Genomic DNA, 24,037 nt, shown 5'->3' on the forward strand with positions numbered 1-24,037 from the left:
AACTTATGAGTTTTAATGGGAAAAAAAAAATCATAGTGGCAGGAGACTTTAATATGGCCCCAAGCACAAGAAAAGATAGATTTTCAGTAGCACAAGCTACCCCTAGCCCCAGAAGGAACAATAACTTTAAATATCTCACTCAAAAGACAGGATACAGGATATTTGGCCTCTGCAAAACCCCAACAAAAGAGTCTATACATGTAAAAGACGCATGGATCCTTTTCCCGGATAGATCTCTTCTTGATATCTGAGAATCTTACGGGAAACTTGATAAAAGCAGACATCAAAGAATTCTTATCTCAGACCATGCAGTCATTTCTTTACAAATACAAAATTATACTCCTTCATTCCCCAGATTCTCGTCTTTCTTTTTTCCGAGACATCTGTTTCCATTTTAATAATTGGCTTAAGGAAAATGGAAAGAATTCTCTCATAATATGCTATTTTGTTATATCCCTTATCGATTAATAACCGCCATTTATTTATGTACATCCTAATGCACCTTGAGAGGGTCCTATCTTGGTGCATTGTTATACATTGGAACCTCTCTGTCTAGAGAATGCTATTTGGTAACTCGCTATACACCCTGATATAAAAAGGGCACTCCATCAAATATAATTTTGCCCAATACATCACTCCGTCTCGGCCGCAGACAGAGCGAAGATGAGGTAGTAGGTAGAGGTATTAAGGCAGTCACCTAAAGAGAAGTGCAAAGCTTAATGAGATATTGCCGTAGCACAGTTAAGCATAAGTGAATGTATATATTTAACCCAGAAGGGGGAGCATATTACTCGTATAACAAAGAAGCAAGGAATCCAGGGCTGGTTATTAACATAACAGAAATGGTTGATTATGTATGATTAAGGCTCAGGACCAGTGTATAAAGTGTATAATGAAATAAATATATATATATATATATATATATATATATATATATATATATATATATATATATATATATATATATATATATATATATTAAATATAGATTGGGTGGATGGAAAAAATAGCAGGAAAACCAAGTGTTGAAGTGAGGAGAGTACTCAAACACTTCTATCTTGTATTAGAATAAATACTGTTGGTGCAGACCCATTCATTAATTATAAACAACAATAATGAAGGAAGAAAAATGGCACATAATAGTGACATTCGATAAAGACTGGGAATACAGCACTCTTTTATAAAGAACAGACGAAAACACTTGGAATGTTTCTGTAATCAAAAAAGGTTTTATTGTGCGGCCAGCGGGTCCGGACCAGTCCAGATCTCAATGCCCTGATGAAGCCCCGTCTCTTCTGATGACGTAGGGGTGAAACATGTGTCGGCGTCTTGTCAGCCGTCCCACATGATACCCATGCTGTTTGGTGGAGCCTATTTTTGAATGTGGTTGCGCTATAGCGAATTGGAGCAGGCGACTAACCGGAGTTTCAGCGTGCCGATGGTGAGCATATGAGCACGCTGTTGAGGCCAAGCAGATATTATTTGGAGGCTAACCGAGGATCGATGATTGCACACAGCAAAGAAAATGTTTGGAGAGAGGTCCTGAAGGCGTTCAGAAGTTCCGACAAGGCTGTGGGTAAACTGAGGCTACGTTGAAAGGGTGCAGTTGACAGAGGGGTACTTCTCCAAATAGCTAGTATCCTCCTGTACCTTTTCCTTTTTCTAGCTTGTTATATATGCCTTTGTGTTGCCTGCTAATTAACGCTACACTAACCTGACCTCTTGCTACAAACGTGCTCCAATATTTGCTTGAGTGACTTTGCTTACTTTCTGCTTTACCTGATATCAGCTTACAACCGCATACCGCTTGTATTTGCTTTCATTACGACGACCTGCTCTAATTTTTGTCACTGGGCATCTGACTGAGTAATTCTAAAATTATCCTGGGGACTTTTGTACTTACTACATGGGTTCCAGTCTGGAGGACTATGTAACTTCTTTAGTCTTTATAAGAAGAATATTACTTATTACATCTCAATGCCCAACTGACCTACACTACATGTTGATTGCTTTATTTTGTGCTGTTTTGTGTTATTTTGTCATGCTTTAAGTTTGTTATGCACATTATTGCCATTTTTTGTGTGATAAGTACTGGATTTTGGAATAAGAGTTGCTTTTTTCATGGTTACCTCAGTTTTTACTAAAACCTGTATTAGGTCTGACGTATACCAGAAAGCTTTTCTTCCATCTACAGCACTAAGTCTTGCTGCTTACTAATTGCTTCACATGTGAAATATACTTTCTTTAGTTACATCTTGCATGGGTAACAACTGGGCCGGCCCTTTGGTGAAATCTTTTGCCTTGATTAAAAGTTTAATCATTTGTTATTATATTTTGGTTATGGTTTACACTTTTTATGCCACTGCCTAGGTGGATCTGGACTGGTCCGGACCCGCTGGCCGCACAATAAAACCTTTTTTGATTACAGAAACATTCCAAGTGTTTTCGTCTGTTCTTTATAAAAGAATGCTGTATTCCCAGTCTTTATCGAATGTCACTATTATGTGCCATTTTTCTTCCTTCATTATTGTTTTTATATATATATATATATATATATATATATATATATATATATATATATATATATATATATATATATATAAAACAACAACATTTTAAATTAGAGGGAGATAAAAGGAGAGTTTAAAATCCTCCACTACGCACAAAATATAGAAAAAATAACTCATTGTGTAGTTCATTAACAAATCTAGACAGGCCCAGAGGCTTGTTTACCCACAGAAAACCTCTGAATTACATTGTTTCCAATGCAGCAAAGGATTCTGGGTAAGATATGCAAATTAAGTACACAATGACACACCTTTTTACTTCAGTCTGCTTTTCAGCAGGTTCCCTTTATGCCAAAGTATCGCTGTTCACACAGCTTATAAACTTAGCTAGGGTTAGTGCAGTGATTCATAACCATTCCAGGACAGCTGTTTCGTGGTTTTTGCCACTCATCAGCTGGGAGTAGGTTAGAATCACTGCTGGGTGAAGTTGATTCCGGGCAGAAAACAACAACATTTTAAATTAGGGGAGATAAAAGGAGAGTTTAAAATCCTCCACTACGCACAAAATATAGAAAAAATAACTCATTGTGTAGTTTATTAACAAATCTAGACAGGCCCAGAGGCTTGTTTACCCACAGAAAACCTCTGAATTACATTGTTTCCAATGCAGCAAAGGATTCTGGGTAAGATATGCAAATTAAGTACACAATGACACACCTTTTTACTTCAGTCTGCTTTTCAGCAGGTTCCCTTTATGCCAAAGTATCGCTGTTCACACAGCTTATAAACTTAGCTAGGGTTAGTGCAGTGATTCATAACCATTCCAGGACAGCTGTTTCGTGGTTTTTGCCACTCATCAGCTGGGAGTAGGTTAGAATCACTGCTGGGTGAAGTTGATTCCGGGCAGAAAACAACAACATTTTAAATTAGGGGAGATAAAAACATAATTTATGCTTACCTGATAAATTCCTTTCTTCTGTAGTGTGATCAGTCCACGGGTCATCATTACTTCTGGGATATTAACTGCTCCCCTACAGGAAGTGCAAGAGGATTCACCCAGCAGAGCTGCTATATAGCTCCTCCCCTCTACGTCACCTCCAGTCATTCGACCAAGGACTAACGAGAAAGGAGAAGCCAAGGGTGTAGTGGTGACTGGAGTATAATTTAAAAAATATTTACCTGCCTTAAAAAACAGGGCGGGCCGTGGACTGATCACACTACAGAAGAAAGGAATTTATCAGGTAAGCATAAATTATGTTTTCTTCTGTTAAGTGTGATCAGTCCACGGGTCATCATTACTTCTGGGATACCAATACCAAAGCAAAAGTACACGGATGACGGGAGGGATAGGCAGGCTCTTTATACAGAAGGAACCACTGCCTGAAGAACCTTTCTCCCAAAAATAGCCTCCGAAGAAGCAAAAGTGTCAAATTTGTAAAATTTGGAAAAAGTATGAAGCGAAGACCAAGTTGCAGCCTTGCAAATCTGTTCAACAGAGGCCTCATTCTTTTTTTTTTTTTTTTTTCTTTTTTTTTTTTTTTTTAATTTCTTTTTTTTTTTTTATTGAAGTTATAAATAATTACAAAAAAATGCTTTGTCCAGATACAGTGACAGTGGGAAGAAGACAAGAACACATACATACAATATTCGAGTTAATATAGTGCATCATAAGCTGTACTATTTGAGAACAAAAAAAAAAAAAAAAAAAAAAAAGACATATTTATCATAAATCCTTTATGGGGAAAATAATGTACTGTATAGACCTCAACTAAAAAATAATAAAAAAAAATAAAAAAAATAAACCCTTTATCCATAAGTGCATATGTCTGTATATTAAAATATGAGAAAGACATTTATAATTAAAAGTTTACCTACTTTCTTAAACTAAAGGTAATGGGAAACAGTGATTATACACAAATCCATACATAGTTAGATACAATCAGGGTGAACCAAACCAATAAGTCAGTAGTGACCGTGACTAGGTGAAAACAGTTCTCAGTGCTATCTTTTAAAGTGAACATTCAGATTTAGCTAAAATTGTGTAGTGTAACCAGATGGCCCTTAGTAAACTCGCTATGCTTTCTTCGATTCAGTTATTTTCTTGCCTTCTATCCTCACATTATATGTACGCTACCAAAATTACAGTATGGCCAGTATCCGGACCCTCCAACCCAAATCACAAACAGGACACCACAGAGACAAACAAACAAACCAAAAAAAAAAAAAAAAAAAAAAAAAAAAAAAAAAGGAAACGGGAAACGCTCTTCTCCGTCCCCCCCCCTTCATCTCACCCCCAAACACTTACTCAAAGTCCATTGCCCATTCGCCAGGGAAGTGACCTGCCAATACATTCAACTGTAGATATTCTGAGTTACTAAATGGTTTAATTAATTTTTTTTGGTGCAATAGGGGTAGCGATCTTAGAAATATCTCCCATTTTTTTAAAAATACTACTAGATGTTTTTCTTGTGGATAAGGTAGATTAATCTGTTCTATTATGAACTGATCAGTCAAGGCCCTTTTAAATTGTGCCATTGTGGGTAAGGCAGTTGCTTTCCATGTCTTAAATATAAGATTCCGTGCAGATAAGATGATAGTATTTATCAACTTATAATTCTTAATTGAGTGCCGATATTTTACCAAGATCTCAATAGGGGATATTTTATAGTCCAACTTCAAGACAGCTGTCATCCAATATATAATTTTCCCCCAATATTGAGATACCTTAGGACAACTCCATAGACAATGAAAGAGGTCAGCACCAGTATTTGAACATCTAGAGCAAAGGGCTTCTTTTTTATACCATTTGGCTAACGCGGCAGGCGTAAGATATCTCTGTAGCCCGATTTTTATCTGGGACTCCCTCCAGGATGTCGGGACCCAGGACTGTTGCGTTATTTTAAAGCTCTCTATGATAGTCTGCTCATCTATATCCGAGAATAGATTAGCCCATCTAACCACCATCTTGTCTACTTGTGCTTTTGATGATTTTTGTTTTAATAGTAGGTATAAGGGGGAAATTGAATATATTCCTGCTGCATATATTGAGATCCTAGTCTGCAGCTCACCCAGGGACCAGTCATTCCCATATTTCGTAGTTATCTCTTGGAGAAAGTGCCTTACTTGGAGGTAGACATAGAACTCCTGTGGCCCTATATCAAACCGGGACACCATTTCTTGGAATAACAATGTATGCCCTCCCGTATCCCGCAGCTGGTATAAGGTCTGGAGACCTTTATCTTCCCAGTCTATGAGTATCCGATTCGATAGACCAGGGATAAATTCTGGATTACCCACTATAGGTAGGTATTGTGAAACATGGGGCGAGTTGCCCATTTCTGTACAGAGTCTTTGCCAAGCAATAATGACATTCTTCAGAGTGTCTAGATAAAATATATTAGAAGGGAGTGAAGTAAGTGGACAGTGTAACAGGGCTTTCAGTCTAAATGGGGCCACAAGCTGTGATTCCCACATAAACGACGTAATTTGCTCCTTCCCTGTTAACCAGTCAAATGCAAATCTAGCTATTATAACCAGATTATATGTCTGGATATCGGGGAGTGCCAAACCTGCTGATGTCTTGGAATTCATGAGCCTACCTACAGCAATCCGCGGTCTTTTGCCATTCCATAAAAATTTGGAACAGGCCTTATTATATATGGTGATATCTCTCTTATGTAGGAACCATGGGATGTTTTGCATAATATAAAGGAGCTTTGGGAAGATGATTGTTTTAATCAAAGTCACTCGAGCTGTTAGTGAAATAGGAAGCCTAGTCCATTCATCTAGTTTACTCTTACAGGAATCCATTACTGACCTATAATTTAATCCATACCATTCCTCCGGGTTTCTAGATAATCGTAAGCCCAGGTAAGTAATCTGTGGGACCTCCCTGAAGGGATGATCCAACTGCAGTACAGGATTTTTATCTATCCACATAAGTTCAGATTTAGCTGTATTAATCTTAAACCCTGAGATTTCCCCGAACTCTTGGGTAATATTCTGTAGTATAGGTAATGACACTGCAAGATTAGATAGAAATAGGAGTAAATCATCCGCGTAGAGAAGAAGAATCAGCTTCTCCCGCGCTAATGCGATCCCCTCCAATTCTTGCCGTATTAAAATGGCCAGTGGTTCTATGCTAAGATTAAACAGGAAGGGAGAAAGTGGGCAACCCTGCCTGGTCCCTCTGAAAAGTTTGAATCGCTGTGTAGAGGTATTATTAATAATAACCGCGGAGGAAGGGGAACTGTAAATTAGACGTATATAATTGTTAAAAGAGCCCGAGAACCCAAATTCATCTAATGTGGAGAACAAATGATCCCAACTGACCCTGTCGAAAGCCTTTTCCGCATCGACTGTCAGAATAGCCTTATCAACGCTTCCATAAGATTCCTTAGTTTTATATATATTCCAGAAAGATTCAATCAGGATTAATAGCTTCCTTATGTTCCTTGTCGATTTACGACCATGCATAAAGCCAGATTGATTCTCATGAATTAAATCACCCATATAAGGTTTTAATCGTAAGGCTATGATGGACGCAAGCAACTTATAGTCGGTATTTAAGACCGAAATAGGTCTATAGGAACTTGGTAATTCGGGATCTTTCCCCTTTTTAAGGATCAGTGAGATATTTGCAGCTGTAAAGGATGTAGAACAGCTCTTATTTTCGGAAAAGTAAAAATTAAATAACTTAACTAATATGGGAATCACCTGGGGTTGGAGGATTCTATAATATTCTATAGGGAGAGCATCTGGACCAGCTGCTTTATTGGGTTTCGCGTTCTTAATTGCCCACATTATTTCCTCTTCCGTGATAGGAGCATTGATGGCATCTCTGGCTTCTATGGCTATACGTGGGATTTTAATCTTCCTCCAGAATGTCTCTTTTGTCTGTATATTGATAGGCTCTTGAGTATATAGATCCTGGAAAAAGTAAAAAAAAACTTTTTCTATATCTGTGTGACTTGTGTATCTCAAGGTTCCTTGTTTAATAGAAGTGATTGCATATCTAGGAGAAGCTTTAGCTAACCTTGCTAGGAACTTTGCTGATCTACCCGTAAACCCTCCATACCTTGCTTTCATTCTGAGTTCTTCCTGGGCACTAATCTGCTTCAGGAATGAGTCCCGGAGTGTCTTCGCTGTAACGTAGGCATCCCAACGTTCTTTCGTGCGCCTAGTAATATACGCTCTATATGAATTCTTCACACGGTTGGCTAGTTGTCTAATCCCTAGACTACTGCTTTTTGATAAGTAAAGCGTATAGGACTTGATCTCTCCGCGTAAGACGGCTTTAGAAGCCTCCCAGAATATCTCAACCTTATCTATGTAATTATGATTATTATTAAGATATTCAGCCCATTTCAATCGGAGATGGTTCTGAAATTTAATGTTATTAGTCAAATGTCTAGGAAAGGAAATATAGTTCTGACCAAGCCGTCTGCCTACGGTCCTAAGTCCCAATGAAATAACCGCATGATCAGAAATGACTATAACTTCAATTCTGGTGGACCAATTCTGCGTTAGCATGGTTTCTGAGATCAAAAAATAGTCTAGTCTAGAGAACGATCTCTGCGCATGCGAAATACAAGTATAAGAGCGGACATCCGGGTTCTGAACTCGCCATAAATCAACCATTCCCAGATGGAAACATAATCTCTGAAATATTCTCATTTTCCTACCTCTGGTATTTAGCATCTTATTATTGGCATTATCCAGGGAGGGATCTGCTATTAGGTTAAAATCACCTGCAATGATTAAATTCGTTCCTATAAAACTATGTAGTTTTACTAATAGGACGGACCAAAAATTTTGGTCAACTTGATTAGGGCCATATATATTGCAGAGTGTATATTTAATACCTTTAATTGCTAATTCCACTATTAAAAATCTCCCATCGGGGTCACGTTCAATATTACCTATCGTGTAATCTAACCTACGATCCAATAATAGTGCCACCCCCCTCTTCCTAGAAGTGAATGGAGCCGCCACCACTTCCCCCACCCACTTAGATTTAAGTTTGGGTATTTCACTAGCCGCGAGATGTAATTCTTGTAGGAAGACTATATCCGGTTTAAATTTACCCAAATGTTTTATTATAGATTTCCTTTTAATAGGTGAATTGATACCCCCTATATTCCAAGACAAGAAATTAAGATTAGACATCATCAACACTATTCATCTTGTTGGACTCATATCTATCAAGGAGAGTAAAGGATTCACAACCCCTTTCTTCACACAGCAATGTAAAGTAAACCCTTCCCCATAGTGGGCCATAACAAGGACCTAGGGAGTGAGGGAGAAGAGGGGAGAGAGAGAGAGGAAAAAAAAAAAAAAAAAAGCAGCATAAAATCAAATAAACATAAGATTATTCCCCACTGTTCAATAATCCCCCTCAGGAGATATTAACCCTTGATTCTATACAGATTAAAGGAGTCACACTGTGACCGTCTTCTTGCATTAGCATACATGTATAAAAAATCAATCTCACCAGAATCTATGCCGTGGAACAGTAACATGGCCCTTCAAGTGTCAGATAGTAGCATCGCTTCTGAGATGGACTTGAGTGAATAAAGCAGGAAGCGAAACTCATCAATGCTGATTGCTTAAGGAGCTGTTAATTTGAGCCGGGATGGTTTCACAGAAAGACTCTCCCTGCATCTCCAGAATCTAACTTTCATCCAAGCTCTCACTGAGAGGCTGACAGGACTACTTAAAACTCCAGTCCCATCTCGAAGAGTACTACCCTCCATAAGAGACTACTCTGAAATCTTCTGACACTTCTCTTCCAACCTCCTGTGACAAAGGCAAAGAATGACTGTGGTTATGAGGAATGTATTTAAGCCTTTGGCTGGGGTGTCAGAGTAAGTATTTCACGCAAGTAAGGAATACAGCTGTGGACTCTTCCCATATTAAGATGGAAATATATTTAAAACACAGCTAAAAAAAAAACAAAAAAAAACTCATTGATGGATATATATGGACATGTAAACAAAAAAAAATATAAATAAAAAAAAGGATACTAGACTTTAAGAAATAATTTTTTGGTTGTTGATAATCCTTGATGTACATTGAACTAAAGGTCATCTACATCTATGTTCAATGAAATAAACCAAATAATAGGTATATGAAAAATTTTTAAATAGAAAAATGGTTACATTTTCATGTAAACATAAATCACATTTCACTGTTACAATAACACAATAGAAAATAATGTTATATTCACCCAATAGCCAACCGTGTGGCATGTCTCAAATGATGCAAATAATGCTGATTGTTTTAGAATGTGGAAATCATGGCATGACCCTGGAAATCCTGAACGCACAGCCCAAATTCTAAAGTTTGCATCACACGCTGCCTGTACATTGAGTGAATGGAAGTTTTTTATATTCCTGTACTGCTCCTCCCTTAAGGATGGTGGTCTTAGAGCAATATGGGTGCAATCAATTGCACCTAGAACATTAGGCATGCCTTATTGTGTGCCATTCCTGCACATTTTTGGGTACATAAAAAAAATTTTGTCAGATGCTTCAGAATAGATTTTAAAACAATCCTTAAATGTCTGCAAAATGAAGGCTGACTCATGCCCACCACAGCACTAGAGACAGCCTGAAATGAGCCTGTTGCCAGGAAATGCAAAACAGCCAATAATTTTAACAATCCAGGTATAGCCCTTTGTTCTTCTTTTTCTAGGATCAATGCCATTTTGTATAAGGGCATAGAGATTGAGTATACTCTCCCTATTAATCATAAATCTTGCGTAATCTCCTTATCTGACAATGCCTGAAGTCCACAACAGGGTAGAAACACTCTGGACACTCTTTGGCGTCTCCGCAAGGGCATATTTGCATCATGTAGACGATTTTCACAGCCCCTTGCCAATGAAATAGCAGCCAAAATTAAGAAGTATTCCATTTTCTCTCGCAAAAAAATTTGAATGAATTCAATGTTCTCCACAGTGGTTATGGAGAACTTTCATGGTCGTATTTGTAGGAGAATTTCCGGTTCTCCTAAGGTGCAAAATAATGCTAAATCTGATTTCTGGCGATTAGTGAGGCGTATTTCTAAAAATACCACGGAAAAAGCGAATTTTTAAGCATTCTTTGGTGCACATGTGGGAGAATTTTCCGGTTGTATTTGCTTAATTTTAGGCGTCTTTTGCTTTGATAAATAGGAAAAATATTACGACAGCGTATTTATAGGCGCAAATGTAGAATTACAATGATAAATGGAGCCCTTTATACAGTACCTTATAGTAAAATATAACTCCTGGATCAAAAAGAAACAATTTATGGGCAGATATGTGATGCTGCTATGTGCACTTTTAGTTTTCAGGACTGAAAAATACACAATATTCAGACTTAAATTATAGGAAAATGGGGCAAAATAAATAATGAAGGTAAATATAATAAATAAAGCAAATTACAGAGAACAACCTTATGGATTACAGCTACTTTATTAGAAAGAAGGCAGCATTATCAGGACCATTCTTATGTGTTTTGCTCTTCAGACGTCTCTGATGAGGTCACGATAATACTGCATCTTTCTAATAAAACCGTCTTTATGAATAGGACTGTTCCCTGCTGTTTGTTTATTACAGTTTATATGTAGTGAATAGAGGAATCACTATAACAGTGGGGACCCTTTGTACCACTGAAGTGTTGGCGTGCAGCTGCTGGACAAAATCTAAAGCAACACAGGAAGCTCGCCATGACCGGAAGTGACTAGTAGCACAAGCGAGTGGGACGCTCTTTCCTCATACGGATCGATAATTCAACTGGAGGCAAAAGTGAGTGACACCCAGACATACTGTAAGCAAGCGGATCACTTGCAAGGGGCGGAGAAACATTAAAACGGCTTCAACATTAAATAGTGAGTGAGTGAAGTTATTTCTATGTGTTTATTGCATTATTAGTCACTGTACGTTTGTGACACACAGATAATATCCCAGCACACAGCTGATATAACAATACTATTAGACATTAAATAGTGAGTCAGTGATGTTATTTCTATGTGTTTATTGCATTATTAGTCACTGTACATTTGTGACACACAGATAATATCCTGGCACACAGCTGATATAACAATACTATTAGACATTAAATAGTGAGTCAGTGATGTTATTTCTATGTGTTTATTGCATTATTAGTCACTGTACGTCTGTGACACACAGATAATATCCCGGCACACAGCTGATATAACAATACTATTAGACATTAAATAGTGAGTCAGTGAAGTTATTTCTATGTGTTTATTGCATTATTAGTCACTGTACGTCTGTGACACACAGATAATATCCCGGCACACAGCTGATATAACAATACTATTAGACATTAAATAGTGAGTCAGTGAAGTTATTTCTATGTGTTTATTGTATTATTAGTCACTGTACATTTGTGACACACAGATAATATCCTGGCACACAGCTGATATAACAATACTATTAGACATTAAATAGTGAGTCAGTGAAGTTATTTCTATGTGTTTATTGCATTATTAGTCACTGTACGTCTGTGACACACAGATAATATCCCGGCACACAGCTGATATAACAATACTATTAGACATTAAATAGTGAGTCAGTGAAGTTATTTCTATGTGTTTATTGCATTATTAGTCACTGTACGTCTGTGACACACAGACACAGATAATATCCCGCCACACAGCTGATATAACAATACTATTAGACATTAAATAGTGAGTCAGTGACGTTATTTCTATGTGTTTATTGCATTATTAGTCACTGTACGTCTGTGACACACAGATAATATCCCGGCACACAGCTGATATAACAATACTATTAGACATTAAATAGTGAGTCGCTGAACTTATTTCTATGTGTTTATTGCATTATTAGTCACTGTACGTCTGTGACACACAGATAATATCCCGGCACACAGCTGATATAACAATACTATTAGACATTAAATAGTGAGTCAGTGAAGTTATTTCTATGTGTTTATTGCATCCATTAAAACAGTTGAAAATACATGACATACATACATAAAATCATACAAGTTTAAAATAGGGGGTTGGATCCAGCAAGTAAACTTTAAACTGTTTTCGGCGAAGAGAAAAATCTCAAATCAGAAGATACGCAAGAACCAAAGCAAAGGTGTTTAAGGCCGGGAGTTGGTTCGTTGTTTTCTTAGGTAAAAGGTCCCGTTAGCAATCAGGCTCCTCCAAAATACCTGTTGTGCTTGTTCTTTTTCAAAGACGCTTCTTCTTGGTGGTGTTTTTTAAAATACAAACTGCTAGGGATTCTAGCCTTCTTTGCACCTCTAGGACCATGGATGCCCAAATGGGACACAAACAGCAAGATAGAGAAACGCGTTTCAGCCGTAACTGACCTTTTTCAAGCTCTAAAGAGTAGTGCACCCTTACTGCTTAATATACTAATCCATATGCAAATGAGGTAATCTTAATTATAAGCAATGTATTAATAATACTTGATTGCATACAATATTTATCATATGCAATATATTGATAGTAATTTATTATGATTTTAGAAGGTTTTATAATTAAATGGAATAATCGTATTTAAAAGTTTTAAGCAGAACAAGTGTACTATTACAAATCCTAATGCCCAGAAGGGTCGATCAGACAAGCAAAACAATGAACAATAGGGAGAGATGAAACACAATAAAGTGTATCTAAATGTATAAATCTAGTGATAGTGTCCCTAATTTTTAAAAGGGATAAAGTGGAGAATAATTGATATAGATAAAACATATGCCCTAAATTATTCAATAAGACAAAAATAAATTAATTTAAAATGAAAAAGGATATATAGTAGGATGAATATTAAACTTCATATTTTAATCATTTAGAAAATAAGACCTTTTCTAAATGATTAAAATATGAAGTGTAATATTCACCCCACTATATAATATTAAATATTGCCTAAACAGATTCACTAAATTAATAATGTTTTACCTTTTTAACACGATTATATTAGTTAACATTATTTAACTTTGCAACATTATATACATTACTACTATAAGGTCACAAACATGCTGCTGTTTTCTTTTCTCCTTTTTCTTTTTTTATTTATATATTTTTGTCTTATTGAATAATTTAGGGCATATGTTTTATCTATATCAATTATTCTCCACTTTATCCCTTTTAAAAATTAGGGACACTCACACTAGATTTATAAATTTAAATACACTTTATTGTGTTTGATCTCTCCCTATTGTTCATTGTTTTGCTTGTCTGATCGCCCCTTCTGGGCATTAGGATTTGTAATAGTACACTTATTCTGCATATAACTTTTAACTATGATTATTCAATTTAATTATAAAACCTTCTAAAATCATAATAAATTACTATCAATATATTGTATATGATAAATATTGTATGCAATCAAGTATTATTAATACATTGCTTATAATTAAGATTACCTCATTTGCATATGGATTAGTATATTAAGCAGTAAGGGTGCACTACTCTTTAGAGCTTGAAAAAGGCCAGTTATGGCTGAAACGCGTTGCTCTATACGCTCTATCTTGCTGTTTGTGTCCCATTTGGGCATCCGTAGTCCTAGAGGTGCAGAGAAGCCTAGAATCACTAGCACCTCGGATTTTAAAAAATACCGCCAAGAAGCGTCTTTGAAAAAGAACAAGCACAACGGATATTATTTCGGAAAAACCTGATTGCCAATGGGACCTTTTACCTAAGGAAACTACGAACCAACTCCTGGTGTAGGTAAGCCTTAAACACCTTTGCTTTGGTTTTTGCGTATCTTCTGATTTGAAATTTTTCTCTTCTAGCTCCTTGCCGAAAACTGTTTAAAGTTTACTTGCTGGATCCAACCCCCTATTTTTACATGGACTTTTAAACTTGTATGGTTTTATGTATGCATGTCATGTATTTTCAACTGTTTTAATGTATGCTACACTTTAGCAAGTGTTTGTTTTATCGTTGCATATGTTTTAAATTAAATGTTTTTTTGCCTCTCATATAGACTTCCAATACTAATTCAACTCTGTCATTTGATGTCCTTTAAGTCGTATTTTTACAGTGATGCAGTGTATTTTCTCTCTGTTATCCACGTGATGTGCACATTAACCTTTTAATGCCGTTATGCCATTCTACTCCGTCATAATTACACTGGGCTTTAGAGCCGTTATGACGGAATAGAACATCATAGCCAACGGCTGTCCTGAAGCCTTCTGTGCTTCTAGGATTTGATCGCGGTCTGGAGGGCATTCCTAGGGTAGTAGGGACGCCCCCCAGATGCGATCCAATAATTGAAATCTTGCGATCGTATGCACGATCGCGTGGTTTCAATTTGTCTACATCGGAACGGTTGTTCTGATGTAGACACTTTAACCCAGTCACGAAAGGGTTAAATATATCTCCTAGATGTCAATCATTTGAGACTGATGTTCTTGTTTATATAATTTTCTAACACTATATTCATATAAAGACTCCTTTATTCTGTAAATATAATTATTTTCTCCTCTGTAACTCAAACGTACAACTCCTAACACTGGCATATTAATAAACAACACTGGGGGTGCTTTGGTGGTGAATGGTTGTATAAACTGGTCAGTATGAGGACAGATCTGTATATTCCTGTGTCATGTTTGGATTCTATCACTTTTATATGAGAGAAACTGAGGTGCACATATATAGAGGAAAAAAGAGATATAGAGATTTTGTAACTGGGATTTAGAAAGTATTATTTACAATAACATCCTTTTTGATGCTACTATTTAGAGAGTTTGTCCTCTTTAGGATAATTGTAAAAAGGTTTGTACACTGTGTATATAAAGTTTGTGTGTGTGTAAATATTTGGTGTTTTGTGATACCCGATTTCAATAAAAACCTTTTTTACACTTTCTAAACATGTGAAAGGTTTCTTCCCTTGTGAATCCTTTCATGAGTTTTCAGATTACCCTTATCTGTAAATCCTTTTCCACACTCTGTACATGTAAAAGGCTTTTCTCCTGTGTGAATCCTTTCATGAGTTTTCAGACTACTTATTTGTGTAAAACCTTTTCCACAATCTGTACATGTGAAAGGCTTTTCTCCTGAGTGAATCCTTTCATGAGTTTTCAGATTACCCTTATTTGTAAATCCTTTTCCACACTCTGTACATGTGACAGGCTTTTCTCCTGTATGAATCCTTTCATGAGTTTTCAGACTACTTATTTGTGTAAAACCTTTTCCACAATCTGTACATGTGAAAGGCTTTTCTCCTGTGTGAATCCTTTCATGAGTTTTCAGATTACCTTTATTTGTAAATCCTTTTCCACACTCTGTACATGTAAAAGGCTTTTCTCCTGTGTGAATCATTTCATGAGTTTTCAGACATTTAATTTCTGTAAAACCTTTTCCACACTCTGTACATGTGAAAGGCTTTTCTCCTGTGTGAATCATTTCATGAGTTTTCAGATTACCTTTATTTGTAAATCCTTTTCCACACTCTGTACATGTAAAAGGCTTTTCTCCTGTGTGAATCCTTTCATGAGTTTTCAGACATTTAATTTCTGTAAAACTTTTTCCACACTCTGTACATGTGAAAGGCTTTTCTCCTGTGTGAATCCTTTCATGAGTTTTCAGATTACCTTTATTTGTAAATCCTTTTCCACACTCTGTACATGTAAAAGGCTTTTCTCCTGTGTGAATCCTTTCATGAGTTTTTCAGATTACCTTTATTTGTAAATCCTTTTCCACACTCTGTACATGTGAAAGGCTTTTCTCCTGTGTGAATACTTTCATGAGTTTTCAGATTACCCTTATTTGTAAATCCTTTTCCACACTCTGTACATGTGAAAGGCTTTTCTCCTGTGTGAATACTTTCATGAGTTTTCAGACTACTCTTTACTGTAAAACTTTTTCCACACTCTGTACATGTGAAAGGCTTTTCTCCTGTGTGAATCTTTTTATGAGTTTTCATATGATCCATTCGTGTAAAACTTTTTCCACACTCTGTACATTTGTGTGGTTTCTCACCTGTGTGAATCTTCTGGTGTTCTAGTAGATGAGACTTCCATCTAAAGCTTTTCTCACATTCTGTAGATTTGAAAGGTCTCTCCTTTGTATGAATCATTTGGCTAGACTGTAGACTTTTCCCTTCTTTAATATGTTTTGAAAACACAGTAAATGTGTGTGGTTTATCCTCTGGGATAATAATTTCATTAGATAAGTCATAAATGTTGTCCTCTTGTTTGATGACTAAATTACTCTCAGTACATAATGATTGCTGCCCAGTTCCATCCAATTCACCATCTTCTTTAAATATCTGCTGTGCTATCCCCAATGTTTGTGAATATTCATTAGTGTCTAAGACTTTTGGAGTTTCCGGTATAATTCTGATGCTTCCTGTAGTGAAAGATGGATATGAACTATTGATTGTCAACAAGTGATTGTCTTCATAAAAAGAAATGGAAAAAAGAAAAATAAGACTGTTTATTCATTATAATATAATCCATCTCAATAAAAAAAACTTTTTTTATACTCAAAAATTTCTTCCTTTTTGTATTTTTAAATTTATTTACCTGTAAATCACAAATTAAAAGAGTATGACATAGAATGTAAACATTACTACATCATAGTAACCTAAATTACTGATGAAAACAAGTTATAGGGCCACATTAAACAAGGTGCGTGTGGATAATGTTCTCAGCCAGGGAACAAGTAAATCTGTATTATGGGCAAGAGAGGTGGCATCCACCATCCTCATTTAACTTTGCACAAGCAACTGCACATACAGCCCTGCCCGGCTTATGCTCAACCAGTTGGGTGAGAACATGATGTCTTAATTATCACAGAATAATAATCAGTGTGATATGTTTTGAGAGGGTAAGAAGCAGGGACCTTATGATAATCTTTAGCTTTTGGCTGTAGTTGTTTGATTTATATAAACAGCCAAAAACTTTATTAGTTTAATAATACTCACTGTAAAATGAAACACACAAATCAGTGGTATCTCTGAGGTGAGGAACACTGGGGGAATTGTGGGTGTCTCACACATGGGAACAAGGTAGGCATAAGTGTAGTTATGGGTGTTCCATGAGCGAGGTCAGGGCAGGGGAAGGTGGAGTTGCAGGTGTTCTGAGTAATGAACCAGGTCTGGGGTGGGGAGTTGTGGGTGTTTCACACATGGGAACAAGGTAGGTGTAAGTGTAGTTGTGGGTGTTCCATGAGCGAGGTCAGGGCAGGGGAAGGTGGAGTTGCAGGTGTTCTGAGTACTGAACCAGGTCAGGGGGTGAGGTTAGGCAGTTGTTGGACATGATCTGTCTAAAAGCACAGAGGAGTAGTATTTTTTACCTTCCTCCTCAGCCCAATGGATGTTGCTCCTTCTTTATAACTGTCACTGACACAAATGTTCTTAAAGACGCAGATATAAATATAATAGTTTATATTTGTTTAATGAGTGATCTATTCTATTTTCCCAGTAATTAAAGTCAGCATAATATCTATTTTACTCACCTAACACATATGAGTTCATGCTGATAACAGGCTCCAATGTCTGTGCTCAGGAAGAAGGTTCCCTTATTCACTCCAGTTATATCAATACCTGATATCTCTCAGTGCTCTGGTCGTGTCTGTAAAATGTATTTTAAATGGTTTAGACAGATAATAATAAATAATGGTTCTGATTAACTGTATGTATGGTATAATTAAAGGCACACATAACAGTTCATGTGATACAGATCAGCTGATTAGATTATTACATATGTGATGTTGATTCAGCACAATCATTTAGTACAGTTAGCTCTGTGGGTGCTATAATTGCCCCTTAAATATGAATCTTCCCAGATCTATACAATATAATGGTAGAACATCTATTTAAGTGGGGCCATATCACAGCTTTACAAATATATTATAATCTTTGTTTTTATCATTTATATTAAACAATATTTTCTCCTGAAAGAAATGTTAAATATCAGTTGTTTAAATATAAGTTAAATTGGATACTGCAGTATTGGTATTGTACTTCCTACTAATTCTCACTGTCATACATTTTTTCATGTGCTCCATCCCCAGTCCTTTAACTTCTCCTGGTCAATACTGAGTTGTGCTAAATCACACTGCAAGGGGGTGTGGGAGAGAAAGGCACTAACATGTTCATTGCAATTGTTTTCTTGGATAGAGTTAAGAAAATAAAGAATTTGTGTTTACATAGAGTGATAATATAATGAGATGTTCTTTTGGCAAATTCAAGTCCATTTAACAGGACTATAAAATATAGAATTACAAAACCACAGATGCATAATAAAAATACAATGCAATAAAAAACTTACTATGACTTTTAAAAGAGCAATATATTATTTTCTGATAAATGTAGTTCTGCACCTGTACCATGTGACAGCTATCAGCCAATAACAGACTCATATTTTTATATAATGTGAACTCCTGCATATGCTAAGTAGGAGCCGCTGCCTCAGGTCATTTAAAGGCTGTGTACAATTTAATAATGAAAATAAATTACAGACAGCAAACAGTTATTTTACATAAAACTAAACCTAAAAGGTGGAATTTCCCATACACTTTATACACCAGTAAAACAAGTCATTAGAAACACATTAAAAGGGACAGCAAAGTCACAATTTAAAACTTTTAAGATTCAAATATAAACAACTTTCTAATTTTCTTCTATTATCAAATCTGCTTTATTCTGTTGGGGACCTTTGTGACAAAGAATATAATGCACTATGGTGTGCAAGCTGCTGATTACTGGCACATACAAGCCTCTTGTCATTGGCTCACCATATGTGCTCAGCTAGCTCCCAGTAGTGCATTGCAGTTGCTTCAATAAAGGATATCTAGAGAATGAAGAAAATATCATAATATAAGTCAGTTGGAAAGTTGTTAAATCATACGTTCTATTTAAATGATGAAAAAGGGGGGGCGTGTCTTAACTGCAGACAAGAAAGGTCGCTCAATCTAGAGGCTCTCCGCTCAAGAAAAAGATTATGCCAGTTTTTCAACAAACAGAAGACTTGCTCTAGCCCTCAAAATAAGAGGGATGTAAGGTAGACCAACCCGGAATAGATGGTGACCCTCTTCTAGCTAAAATGTGTGGTTTAGAGCCAGACATAAGGTAGTCAAGACTGCGGCCTATTCCTAACTCTGCTAACATCCTCCCCCGGCTTGCCGGGTACAACAGTCTCAACTTTACTCCAGTGCCTATTTACCTAATAATACAGCTACCCACCGCATGAGCCAAACATGAGAGAATCTTACCAGCAGATAAGATGTTTACTGACTGAGCTGGTTTGGAAGCTGGAGACCTACACGTGCAACTGAGAACCTCACATAAGGAAGATACTTACAGAGAAGCTGCAGTAGTGAGGGAGAGAAGTAATCAATCACACAGCTACCTCCCGCATCTATCTGAGAGACACTGCTATTGTGAAGTGATCCGCCCTTACAATGGAGCCGCTCATCAGATGGCAAAGAAACACAGACTCTCAGCATCTGACTCAGCTAAACGGGAAACGGTTGATCCCTCGATACTAGACACAGATACTCAGCAACTAGTAATGGCGACTGAGGAATGCACAGAACACCACCTCATTCATACACAGTATGGAAAGGCTAATTTGGATCCATGGCTGGAGACAACGAGCAAACCAGCAGCTACGTACTACTGGAACTCTCCTACTACTCAGGGAACTTTTATTCAGCACCACGTTAAGCCCAGTCGCTTGCCCTGCAGTTTTCTACCTATAGGTCTCATCACAGAGACTCAAAGGGGAAGAAAAGTAAATCACCTATCAATACCTTCAAACGGCATACCGGCAATAGGAGTTGGCTAATGAATCAAGCATTGGTGTTCTAGACTATGTCTTTTTCTTTTGTTCCAGGTCTCCAAATGCCAGTTTTACAAGTCTGACCTAGTTCTATTGTTAAGCAGTGATTTTCTTACTAAGCTCCTGTTTTATATAGGTATCTGTTGAAATGTTCTTGTTATACACACCGTAGCCATAGATTACTTACCTAGATATTTTCTGCTCATGGCGATAGGAAAAAGAGTTAACATCAACCTATAGTGGGTAACAATGGTATATTTTTACATTCTAATGAGGATTGTTCACATCTTGCCAGTAACTATTTCATGGCTAAACTTTTTTAAGAGAAATATGTTGCACTGCTAGCCAGCTATTTAGATAAATTAACAGGTAATACCCTTTTATGTGGTTAATTTACCCATGACAGCAGAGTTTATTTTGAAGCTCACCCCAGCATAGGAAAATATGTTTCCAATAAGACTATGTTATTCTTAGATATTTCAGTTACGCCATCACTGACTATGATATTAACTCCTCATTGATATATACTATTGGCTCTTCCTGTCAATTTGGGATTTTGCTTAAGATTTAATGCAATTGGGTGTCCCCTGGGGATACTATTTATGAAGACTATGTCTGATATCTTTAAGTTTTTATCTAATGTTATAACTGTATATGTATTTAAGAATATGTCGCCTATTAGGTGGTCGCATGTACCACTACTTTTGCTCTTATATTAACTTTATTCAGACTCACAACATACAATAGTGTCTAAATAGTAGCTTTAACCTGGAGGAAGGCATACTTAGGGAAAGTCCATTAATACACATATGTTGATAAAATCTAATAATGATAGGTTGCACAAGCTGTATACAGTTTTCATGGAAGTGTTTATCCTGTTAAACCAGCTTTCACTACTCTCTAATTTTATATTTTACATACAATGAGCTAGGCTGCCATACATCTTTGTGAAGTTGTGCTTAGTCAGCTTTTAGATTGTTGGAAGGCAACCACATACTACATTACAACTATTAGGCAGTCAGCGGGTGTGATCATAATATAGATCTCTTTAAGGCATGGCGGGACTTGGTTGCACCTTTGTTTTCTCGGCTACAAATACACTGTCCTGCACTAACCCACCTCATATTGCATAGCCACATCACCTTTGCCTGAAGGGAGACTATTACCACAGTGCAGCTAACTCTACAAACTCACCTAATGACTCTGTTTTATATGCGAATGATGACTGATATTACTAGTGACATAAAGAGTAAGTCAGGTCCGATTACCAACTTGTCTAGGCAAGAGAATTATATAAGTTGTCATTTATCCTTGTTCTTGCAAACATGCTCCTAAAGAGACCTCCCTTTCATATTACTTTAAACTTGAAAGATATATCTGTACCCTCCCATCCTATGAGTGGGAGCCCCAAATATCTACCCTTTGAGGGAGCTCCCTTGGTAATTTCTTTATAGTATACTCAGTCATGTCGGCAGCCAACCTCCCACCAATCTTTCCTTGGTCCAAAAGTGGCCACTTCAAATTCTAATCCTCCTCTATTCTGTTCATAAGTCTAGTTAGGCCCGAGAGCGGCCTCAGAAGTTTTAGGAGGAATTAATTACAGAAAATATCGTAAAATAGAGACTCAAGTAGCCATCTTACTGTAGTTCACTATATTTTAACTTATATTTAGACTGTTATGTATTGTTAACTTGACACACCCCCCTTCCCCCCTTTTTATTTAACCTGGAGCGGATCTTGCCCGCTTATTACCCCACCCACAACCACTACTAAGGCCCACAAGTGGCCATACAAAAGCCAATTTCCCTCGTCACCCCTCATTAGACTCCTTAGGTCCAAAAGTGACCACAAGAGCAAAGCAGGGAATCTTTACTATTATATAAAAATGAGGTTTCATTCTTAGATACTTGTATTATATAACCACCACCATAGACTACCACTTATTATATACACGTAAAATGTGACATTAACTCATGATACTAATAATCCCCTTCTCATTAGGTCTATAAGTAGCATGAATAGTAGTTAGAAGGACATGCAAATAATTTAAAAGAAGCTTAAATTCCTTATGGTCAGTATTCCTACCATTGTTATGACTATTGCTTTCTTTTATAGTAATCATTTGCATCTAACAGGCATGCAACACTTATATATGTGGTAGTTCTGTTTACATTGTTTTGCTTGTAATTACAATTTTATATTTATACATTGATGTCAGTTAAGTCACTATTGTTATTATTTCCAATAACCTCAATAAAAAATTATTTAAAAAAAAAATTAAAAAGATTTGGGGGGGTTTTTACTTTTAAGTGAAAACCAAATTTACAGGACACTGTCCCTTTAAGTCTGTGATCATGTGACAAACAGCAGCAGCTGAAGGTGCAGAATACACTTACTAAGGTCTTTACTAACAACAAGAATCAGTCACAGATCAGTGGGATAAACGTTCTGATGATAAACAGGTGCAGCTAATAGAAATAAGAAATGTATTATAAAATAACCTCATTAGAAATAAAATAATATGCAGATCACAAGATATTTAGGATTAGATCAGTAAATGTGATGAGACTGGTACAACAGGGCCATAAGCTGAGTGATATTTATTACTGGAGCAGATAGCGCTTAAGACTAATATTAAATGAAAATGGTTTATCTGGGCTCTACAGTTAGCTATAAACCTATAGGGAAATACAAGATTCTGGTTGGCTGATGCACTTACTCAGTGTTAACCCCACAAATGTATTATTGGACACAGCTCCTCAAGCTTGAAAATATGGTTTGGTCCTGCTACAAACTGCTCTAAATCATTATTATTATTGTATTAAATTGGTCTTTTTAAATGAAAGAACTTAACATAAAATTCATTAAAACAGCTTGAAAAAACATAAAATTATGCTTACCTGATGATTTTATTTCCATCGTGGGGAGGAGAGTACACGGCTGCCACCCGTATCTCCGGTGGGTGGCCCTAAATTTAATCTATTCTTCTGGCACCATTTATACCCTGATATTTCTCCTACTGTTCCTTGTTCTCTCGGCAGAATGACTGGGGGATGAGGGGAGTGGGGGAGGTATTAAGCCTTTTGCTGGGGTGTTTTTGCCTCCTCCTGGTGGCCAGGTTCTTAATTCCCATTAGTAATGAATGAAGCCGTGTACTCTCCTCCCCACGATGGAAATAAAATCATCAGGTAAGCATAATTTTATGTTTTTTCAAGCTGTTTTAATGAATTTTATGTTAAGTTCTTTCATTTAAAAAGACCAATTTAATACAATAATAATAATGATTTAGAGCAGTTTGTAGCAGGACCAAACCATATTTTCAAGCTTGAGGAGCTGTGTCCAATAATACATTTGTGGGGTTAACACTGAGTAAGTGCATCAGCAACCAGAATCTTGTATTTCCCTATAGGTTTTATAGCTAACTGTAGAGCCCAGATAAACCCTTTTCATTTAATATTAGTTTGAAGCGCTATCTGCTCCAGTAATAAATATCACTCAGCTTATGGCCCTGTTGTATCAGTCTCATCACATTTACTGATCTAATCCTAAATATCTTGTGATCTGCATATTATTTTATTCTAATGAGGTTATTTTATAATACATTTCTTATTTCTATTAGCTGCACCTGTTTATCATCAGAACGTTTATCCCACTGATCTGTGACTGATTCTTGTTGTTAGTAAAGACCTTAGTAAGTGTATTCTGCACCTTCAGCTGCTGCTGTTTGTCACATGATCACAGACTTAAAGGGACAGTGTC

At 36.6% G+C, this 24,037-nt stretch overlaps 1 protein-coding gene and 1 pseudogene across 1 annotated transcript in view; one reads left to right on the forward strand and one right to left on the reverse strand.

Annotated features, from left to right (window-relative positions):
* Window positions 1-24,037, forward strand: part of LOC128659954 (gastrula zinc finger protein XlCGF26.1-like) — a 472,524-nt gene that overhangs the window by 441,286 nt on the left and 7,201 nt on the right. The gene's annotated exons all lie outside the window — the stretch shown is intronic.
* Window positions 15,180-24,037, reverse strand: part of LOC128659955 (oocyte zinc finger protein XlCOF6-like) — a 308,836-nt pseudogene continuing 299,978 nt past the window's right edge.

The sequence above is a fragment of the Bombina bombina genome, chromosome 5 (assembly GCF_027579735.1).
Source record: "Bombina bombina isolate aBomBom1 chromosome 5, aBomBom1.pri, whole genome shotgun sequence".
Classification (NCBI taxonomy): Eukaryota; Metazoa; Chordata; class Amphibia; order Anura; family Bombinatoridae; genus Bombina; species Bombina bombina.